Below are 9,041 nucleotides of genomic sequence, written 5' to 3'. Positions count from 1 at the left end.
TCTCTCTCTCTCCTCCAACAACCTATTGGGCTGGGGAAACCTTTCTGTCCTACTCCCCCTCTGTCTCTCTCTCTCTCTCTCCTCCAACAACCTATTGGGCTGGGGAAACCTTTCTGTCCTACTCCCCCTCTGTCTCTCTCTCTCTCTCTCTCTCCTCCAACAACCTATTGGGCTGGGGAAACCTTTCTGTTCTACTCCCCCTCTGTCTCTCTCTCTCTCTCTCTCTCTCCTTCCTCCAACAACCTATTGGGCTGGGGGAAACCTTTCTGTTCTACTCCCCCTCTGTCTCTCTCTCTCTCTCTCTCTCCTCCAACAACCTATTGGGCTGTGGGAAACCTTTCTGTTCTACTCCCCTCTGTCTCTCTCTCTCTCTCTCTCTCTCTCTCCAACAACCTATTGGGCTGGGGGAAACCTTTCTGTTCTACTCCCCTCTGTCTCTCTCTCTCTCTCTTCCTCCAACAACCTATTGGGCTGGGGGAAACCTTTCTGTTCTACTCCCCCTCTGTCTCTCTCTCTCTCTCTTCCTCCAACAACCTATTGGGCTGTGGGAAACCTTTCTGTTCTACTCCCCCTCTGTCTCTCTCTCTCTCTCTCTCTCTCTCTCCTCCAACAACCTATTGGGCTGGGGGAAACCTTTCTGTTCTACTCCCCCTCTGTCTCTCTCTCTCTCTCTCTTCCTCCAACAACCTATTGGGCTGTGGGAAACCTTTCTGTTCTACTCCCCCTCTGTCTCTCTCTCTCTCTCTCTTCCTCCAACAACCTATTGGGCTGGGGGAAACCTTTCTGTTCTACTCCCCCTCTGTCTCTCTCTCTCTCTCTCTCTTCCTCCAACAACCTATTGGGCTGGGGAAACCTTTCTGTCTCTACTCCCCTCTCTCTCTCTCTCTCTCTCCTCCAACAACCTATTGGGCTGGGGAAACCTTTCTGTTCTACTCCCCCTCTGTCTCTCTCTCTCTCTCTCTCCTCCTCCAACAACCTATTGGGCTGGGGGAAACCTTTCTGTTCTACTCCCCCTCTGTCTCTCTCTCTCTCTCTCTCTCCTCCTCCAACAACCTATTGGGCTGGGGGAAACCTTTCTGTTCTACCTCTCTCTCTCTCTCTCCTCCTCCAACAACCTATTGGGCTGGGGGAAACCTTTCTGTTCTACTCCCCCTCTGTCTCTCTCTCTCTCTCTCTCCTCCTCCAACAACCTATTGGGCTGTGGGAAACCTTTCTGTTCTACTCCCCCTCTGTCTCTCTCTCTCTCCTCCTCCAACAACCTATTGGGCTGGGGGAAACCTTTCTGTTCTACTCCCCCTCTGTCTCTCTCTCTCTCTCTCTCTTCCTCCAACAACCTATTGGGCTGGGGGAAACCTTTCTGTTCTACTCCCCCTCTGTCTCTCTCTCTCTCTCTCTCCTCCTCCAACAACCTATTGGGCTGGGGGAAACCTTTCTGTTCTACCTCTGTCTCTCTCTCTCTCTCTTCCTCCAACAACCTATTGGGCTGTGGGAAACCTTTCTGTTCTACCTCTCTCTCTCTCTCTCACAACCTATTGGGCTGGGGGAAACCTTTCTGTTCTGTTCTACTCCCCCTCTCTCCCTCTCTCTTCCTCCAACAACCTATTGGGCTGGGGGAAACCTTTCTGTTCTACTCCCCCTCTGTCTCTCTCTCTCTCTCTCTCTTCCTCCAACAACCTATTGGGCTGTGGGAAACCTTTCTGTTCTACCTCTCTCTCTCTCTCTCACAACCTATTGGGCTGGGGGAAACCTTTCTGTTCTGTTCTACTCCCCCTCTCTCCCTCTCTCCTCCTCCAGAAACCTATTGGGCAGTTTTTTTTTTTTTTTACGTGTTATTTCTTACATTGGTACCCCAGGTCATCTTAGGTTTCATTACATACAGTCGAGAAGAACTACTGAATATAGGATCAGCGTCAACTCACCATCAGTACGACCAAGAATATGATTTTCGCGGACCGCATCCTGTGTTCTGCTTTTCAAATAGGACAACGGAATGGATCCCATGCGGCGACCCAAAAAAACGACTCCGAAAAAGAGGGAAACGAGGCGGTCTTCTGGTCAGACTCCGGAGACGGGCACATCGTGCACCACTCCCTAGCATTCTTCTCGCCAATGTCCAGTCTCTTGACAACAAGGTTGATGAAATCCGAGCAAGGGTAGCATTCCAGAGGGACATCAGAGACTGTAACGTTCTTTGCTTCACGGAAACATGGCTCACTGGAGAGACGCTATCGGAGGCGGTGCAGCCAGCGGGTTTCTCCACGCATCGCGCCGACAGAAACAAACATCTTTCTGGTAAGAAGAGGGGCGGGGGCGTATGCCTTATGGCTAACGAGACATGGTGTGATGAAAGAAACATACAGGAACTCAAATCCTTCTGTTCACCTGATTTAGAATTCCTCACAATCAAATGTCGACCACATTATCTACCAAGAGAATTCTCTTCGATTATAATCACAGCCGTATATATCCCCCCCCAAGCAGACACATCGATGGCTCTGAACGAACTTTATTTGACTCTTTGCAAACTGCAATCCATTTATCCGGAGGCTGCATTCATTGTAGCTGGGGATTTTAACAAGGCTAATCTGAAAACAAGACTCCCTAAATTTTATCAGCATATCGATTGCACAACCAGGGGTGGAAAAACCTTGGATCATTGTTACTCTAACTTCCGCGACGCATATAAGGCCCTGCCCCGCCCTCCTTTCGGAAAAGCTGACCACGACTCCATTTTGTTGATCCCTGCCTACAGACAGAAACTAAAAAAAGAAGCTCCCACGCTGAGGTCTGTCCAACGCTGGTCCGACCAAGCTGACTCCACACTCCAAGACTGCTTCCATCACGTGGACTGGGATATGTTTCGTATTGCGTCAGATAACAACATTGACGAATACGCTGATTCGGTGTGCGAGTTCATTAGAACGTGCGTTGAAGATGTCGTTCCCATAGCAACGATTAAAACATTCCCTAACCAGAAACCGTGGATTGATGGCAGCATTCGCGTGAAACAGAAAGCGCGAACCACTGCTTTTAATCAGGGCAAGGTGACTGGTAACATGACCGAATACAAACAGTGCAGCTATTCCCTCCGCAAGGCTATCAAACAAGCTAAGCGTCAGTACAGAGACAAAGTAGAATCTCAATTCAACGGCTCAGACACAAGAGGCATGTGGCAGGGTCCACAGTCAATCACGGACTACAAGAAGAAAACCAGCCCAGTCACGGACCAGGATGTCTTGCTCCCAGGCAGACTAAATAACTTTTTTGCCCGCTTTGAGGAAAATACAGTGCCACTGACACGGCCTGCAACGAAAACATGCAGACTCTCCTTCACTGCAGCCGAGGTGAGTAAGACATTTAAACGTGTTAACCCTCGCAAGGCTGCAGGCCCAGACGGCATCCCCAGCCGCGCCCTCAGAGCATGCGCAGACCAGCTGGCCGGTGTGTTTACGGACATATTCAATCAATCCCTATACCAGTCTGCTGTTCCCACATGCTTCAAGAGGGCCACCATTGTTCCTGTTCCCAAGAAAGCTAAGGTAACTGAGCTAAATGACTACCGCCCCGTAGCACTCACTTCCGTCATCATGAAGTGCTTTGAGAGACTAGTCAAGGACCATATCACCTCCACCCTACCTGACACCCTAGACCCACTCCAATTTGCTTACCGCCCAAATAGGTCCACAGACGATGCAATCTCAACCACACTGCACACTGCCCTAACCCATCTGGACAAGAGGAACACCTATGTGAGAATGCTGTTCATCGACTACAGCTCGGCATTCAACACCATAGTACCCGCCAAGCTTGTCATCAAGCTCGAGACCCTGGGTCTCGACCCTGCCCTCTGCAACTGGGTACTGGACTTCCTGACGGGCCGCCCCCAGGTGGTGAGGGTAGGCAACAACATCTCCACCCCGCTGATCCTCAACACTGGGGCCCCACAAGGGTGCGTTCTGAGCCCTCTCCTGTACTCCCTGTTCACCCACGACTGCGTGGCCACGCAGGCCTCCAACTCAATCATCAAGTTTGCGGACGACACAACAGTGGTAGGCTTGATTACCAACAACGACGAGACGGCCTACAGGGAGGAGGTGAGGGCCCTCGCAGTGTGGTGTCAGGAAAATAACCTCACACTCAACGTCAACAAAACTAAGGAGATGATTGTGGACTTCAGGAAACAGCAGAGGGAACACCCCCCTATCCACATCGATGGAACAGTAGTGGAGAGGGTAGCAAGTTTTAAGTTCCTCGGCATACACATCACAGACAAACTGAATTGGTCCACTCACACAGACAGCATCGTGAAGAAGGCGCAGCAGCGCCTCTTCAACCTCAGGAGGCTGAAGAAATTCGGCTTGTCACCAAAAGCACTCACAAACTTCTACAGATGCACAATCGAGAGCATCCTGGCGGGCTGTATCACCGCCTTGTACGGCAACTGCTCCGCCCACAACCGTAAGGCTCTCCAGAGGGTAGTGAGGTCTGCACAACGTACCACCGGGGGCAAACTACCTGCCCTCCAGGACACCTACACCACCGGATGTTACAGGAAGGCCACAAAGATCATCAAGGACAACAACCACCCGAGCCACTGCCTGTTCACCCCGCTATCATCCAGAAGGCGAGGTCAGTACAGGTGCATCAAAGCTGGGACCGAGAGATTGAAAAACAGCTTCTATCTCAAGGCCATCAGACTGTTAAACAGCCACCACTAACATTGAGTGGCTGCTGCCAACACACTGACACTGACACGGACTCAACTCCAGCCACTTTAATAATGGGAATTGATGGGAAATTATGTAAAATATATCACTAGCCACTTTAAACAATGCTACTTTATATAATGTTACATACCCTACATTATTCATCTCATATGCATACATATATACTGTACTCTATATCATCTACTGCATCCTTATGTAATACATGTATCACTAGCCACTTTAACTATGCCACTTTGTTTACATACTCATCTCATATGTATATACGGTACTCGATACCATCTACTGTATCTTGCCTATGCTGCTCTGTACCATCACTCATTCATATATCTTTATGTACATATTCTTTATCCCCTTACACTGTGTATAAGACAGTAGTTTTGGAATTGTTAGTTAGATTACTTGTTGGTTATTACTGCATTGTCGGAACTAGAAGCACAAGCATTTCGCTACACTCGCATTAACATCTGCTAACCATGTGTATGTGACAAATAACATTTGATTTGATTTGATTTATTGGGCTGGGGGAAACATTCTGTTCTGTTCTACTCCCTCCTCCGTGTCTCTCTCTCACTCTCTCCTCCTCCAACAACCTATTGGGCTGGGGGAAACCTTTCTGTTCTGCTCTACTCCCTCCTTCGTCTCTCTCTCTCTCCCCACCTCCCTCTCCAGTCTCTCCTCTCCACCATTCCCCCTCTATCTGTACTTCACCTCCACTCTTTCTCTCTCTTACCCTCTCTCCATCTTTCTCTCTCTCTCAATATTTTCTCTCTCTCCTCCCTTCGCTATTCCTCTCTTTCTCGCTGCCTCTTTGTCCTGTCTTGTCAGGTTTGGCTTATGTTTAGTTTGCCTCCACCCTTTCTCCCCCAGGGTGACCCCGACCCCAGGCTTTGTGGGTGTCTGGGAAACATGTCCCCTTCGGCTGGACCAGCTGGAGCAGCAACAGGGCCTCCGAGCCTCAGACGGCAGCTGGCTGCTTCTTCCAAGACCAGTGTGTGTGTGTGTGTGTGTGTGTTCTAAGACCAGCCCCCCCAGCCCCCTCTGTGCTTTCCTATCCATAGCACCTATGCCTCCCTGTCAGTCTCATCTGTGTGTTTAGCCGATCATTCACTCTCTGCCTATCTGTATGTTGTCAGCCTCTCTGTCTATCTGTATGTTGTCAGCCTCTCTGCCTATCTGTATGTTGTCAGCCTCTCTGCCTATCTGCATGTTGTCAGCCTCTCTGCCTATCTGCATGTTGTCAGCCTCTCTGCCTATCTGTATGTTGTCAGCCTCTCTGCCTATCTGCATGTTGTCAGCCTCTCTGCCTATCTGTATGTTGTCAGCCTCTCTGCCTATCTGTATGTTGTCAGCCTCTCTGCCTATCTGTATGTTGTCAGCCTCTCTGCCTATCTGCATGTTGTCAGCCTCTCTGCCTATCTGCATGTTGTCAGCCTCTCTGTCTATCTATCTGTTGTCAGCCTCTCTGTCTATCTATCTGTTGTCAGCCTCTCTGTCTATCTATCTGTTGTCAGCCTCTCTGTCTATCTGTATGTTGTCAGCATCTCTGTCTATCTGTATGTTGTCAGCCTCTCTGCCTATCTATCTGTTGTCAGCCTCTCTGTCTATCTGTATGTTGTCAGCCTCTCTGTCTATCTATCTGTTGTCAGCCTCTCTGCCTATCTATCTGTTGTCAGCCTCTCTGCCTATCTATCTGTTGTCAGCCTCTCTGTCTATCTGTATGTTGTCAGCATCTCTGTCTATCTGTATGTTGTCAGCCTCTCTGCCTATCTATCTGTTGTCAGCCTCTCTGTCTATCTGTATGTTGTCAGCCTCTCTGTCTATCTATCTGTTGTCAGCCTCTCTGCCTATCTATCTGTTGTCAGCCTCTCTGCCTATCCGTATGTTGTCAGCCTCTCCGCCTATCTGTATGTTGTCAGCCTCTCTGCCTATCTGCATGTTGTCAGACAGAGGAGGGAGAGAGACCGGAGAGACAGAGGAGGGAGAGAGACCGGAGAGACAGAGGAGGGAGAGAGACAGAGGAGGGAGAGAGACCGGAGAGACAGAGAGACCGGAGAGACAGAGAGACCGGAGAGACAGAGGAGGGAGAGAGACCGGAGAGACAGAGGAGGGAGAGAGACCGGAGAGACAGAGGAGGGAGAGAGACCAGAGAGACAGAGGAGGGAGAGAGACCAGAGAGACATAGGAGGGAGAGAGACCAGAGAGACAGAGGAGGGATAGAGACCAGAGAGACAGAGGAGGGAGAGAGACCAGAGAGACAGAGGAGGGAGAGAGACCGGAGAGACAGAGGAGGGAGAGAGACCGGAGAGACGGGGGAGGGAGAGAGACCAGAGAGACAAAAGGGGGGAGACAGGAGAGAGAGGAGGGAGAGAGACAGGAGAGACGGGGGAGGGAGAGAGACCAGAGAGACAAAAGGGGGAGAGAGACAGGAGAGAGAGGAGGGAGAGAGACAGGAGAGAGAGGAGGGAGAGAGACAAAAGGGGGGAGAGAGACAGGAGTCAGAGAGAAAAGAGAGAGGAGAGAGACAGAGGAGGGAGAGACAGAGGAGGGAGAGATAGAGAAGGGAGAGAGACAGAGGAGGGAGAGACAGAGAAGGGAGAGACAGAGAAGGGAGAGACAGAGAAGGGAGAGAGAGGAAAGAGCGAGAAAGACATATTGACAATGTGTTAGAGAGGGAGTCAGTGACTCAATCGGTGGTCAGAAGGGTGTGTCCTTTCACAACAGTCTGCCTGTTGTCTGACAGACGGTAACAGCAATGGCTCGGTCGGCAAGTGCATCTCAGAATTACAAAGGGAATCTACTTTCTATTCATCCACTTCAGGTAGAAAAATATTTGCCTATGTTTGAGAAAAGACTCCCCAAACGGCGTTTGACGGCAGCTTGCCTGAAGGCTAATGGCTCCCTGAAATGACAGCCAGACGCTAACGCTAGATGTTGAGTTGGTTGACGGCAGGTAGCCTGAAGGCTAATGACTCCCTGAAATGACAGCCAGAAGCTAACGCTAGATGTTGAGTTGGTTGACGGCAGCTAGCCTGAAGGCTAACGGCTCCCTGAAATGATAGCCAGATGCTAACGCTAGATGTTGAGTTGGTTGACGGCAGCTAGCCTGGAGGCTAACGGCTCCCTGAAATGCCAGCCAGACGCTAATGCTAGATGTTGAGTTGGTTGACGGCAGCTAGCCTGGAGGCTAACGGCTCCCTGAAATGACAGACGCTAATACTAGATGTTGAGTTGGTTGACGGCAGCTAGCCTGAAGGCTAACGGCTCCCTGAAATGACAGACGCTAATGCTAGATGTTGAGTTGGTTGACGGCAGCTAGCCTGAAGGCTAACGGCTCCCTGAAATGACAGCGAGACGCTAACGCTAGATGGGTTTTACCTTCCACAGGGCTCCTCCAGAAAAAGGGAAACCTCAGCCGTCAGTGACAACTGGAAACCCTTCAGTCTGGCTTCCCTGATTGACTATTAGCCCTGTGAACAGTTGGGAAGCTGCGTTTCCACATCCAGTAGCTACGGAGAATTACAGGAAGGGGATTTAAAGTCTAATAATATTTCTAAAAAAGTTGTTGAAGCAACAAAGTAATGGGAGTGTTTGACGGCATCATAGAAGCACTGCATCACACAGTGGTGGGAAAAACCAGGACACGGAGAGGAGAAACATGGTGAGGCTTAAAACGATCCCCACGGGGCGCGAAGCTCGTTTAGAGACTGCTTGGCTAGCGGTGAGCTGCGAGCTTCTGTATTCTCATGCGGTCTGTCTCTAGCACCAACGTTGTGAGAGGATGTGGGAGGGAGAGGTGTCACAGTGTCATACAATCATCAGCTGTGGTGAAATACAAGGTAAAGAGAGATGTTTCTGGCGTTACTGCTCTCTCTCCCTTTCTTTCTCGTCCTCTCTTTTGTCTTCATCTTCCACTTCGGTGAACTTAGAATTGCCGGTACGCCCTCTACCCCGTCTCCCGACTCGGTGCGCCCGGGTTCTGCGCCTACAACTCTCTCCCACACTCTTCCCTTCCCTGTGTGTGTGTGTGTGTGTGTGTGTGTGTGTGCGCGCCCTGCGTGAATGTCTAGGCCACAATAGAGGAACAAACATCTGTTCTCTCAACTTCAACAAAGAGAGAGAGATAGATGGGCTTCCCTATTACCTCCCTCCGACTCCCTCTCTTTCTATCCCTCCTTCCATCTCCCTCTCGTTCTATCCCTCCTTCCATCTCCCTCTCTTTCTATCCCTCCTTCCATCTCCCTCTCCCACATCCCGAGCCTCTGTCACCGCTGGCCCCTACAGATCTGGCCTATTGACAAAACTAAAGACAAGACT

General features: G+C 50.3%; 1 protein-coding gene across 2 annotated transcripts in view; it reads right to left on the bottom strand.

The window, feature by feature from the left end:
* The window catches only part of LOC115116450 (E3 ubiquitin-protein ligase DTX4-like), a 76,871-nt gene that overhangs the window by 65,064 nt on the left and 2,766 nt on the right, over window positions 1–9,041 (bottom strand). The window lies entirely within an intron of this gene.

This window comes from Oncorhynchus nerka, linkage group LG18, assembly GCF_034236695.1.
Source record: "Oncorhynchus nerka isolate Pitt River linkage group LG18, Oner_Uvic_2.0, whole genome shotgun sequence".
Lineage (NCBI taxonomy): Eukaryota > Metazoa > Chordata > Actinopteri > Salmoniformes > Salmonidae > Oncorhynchus > Oncorhynchus nerka.
The sequence above is the reverse complement of the archived record's forward strand: the minus strand, read 5'-3'. Positions and strand labels throughout refer to the sequence as shown.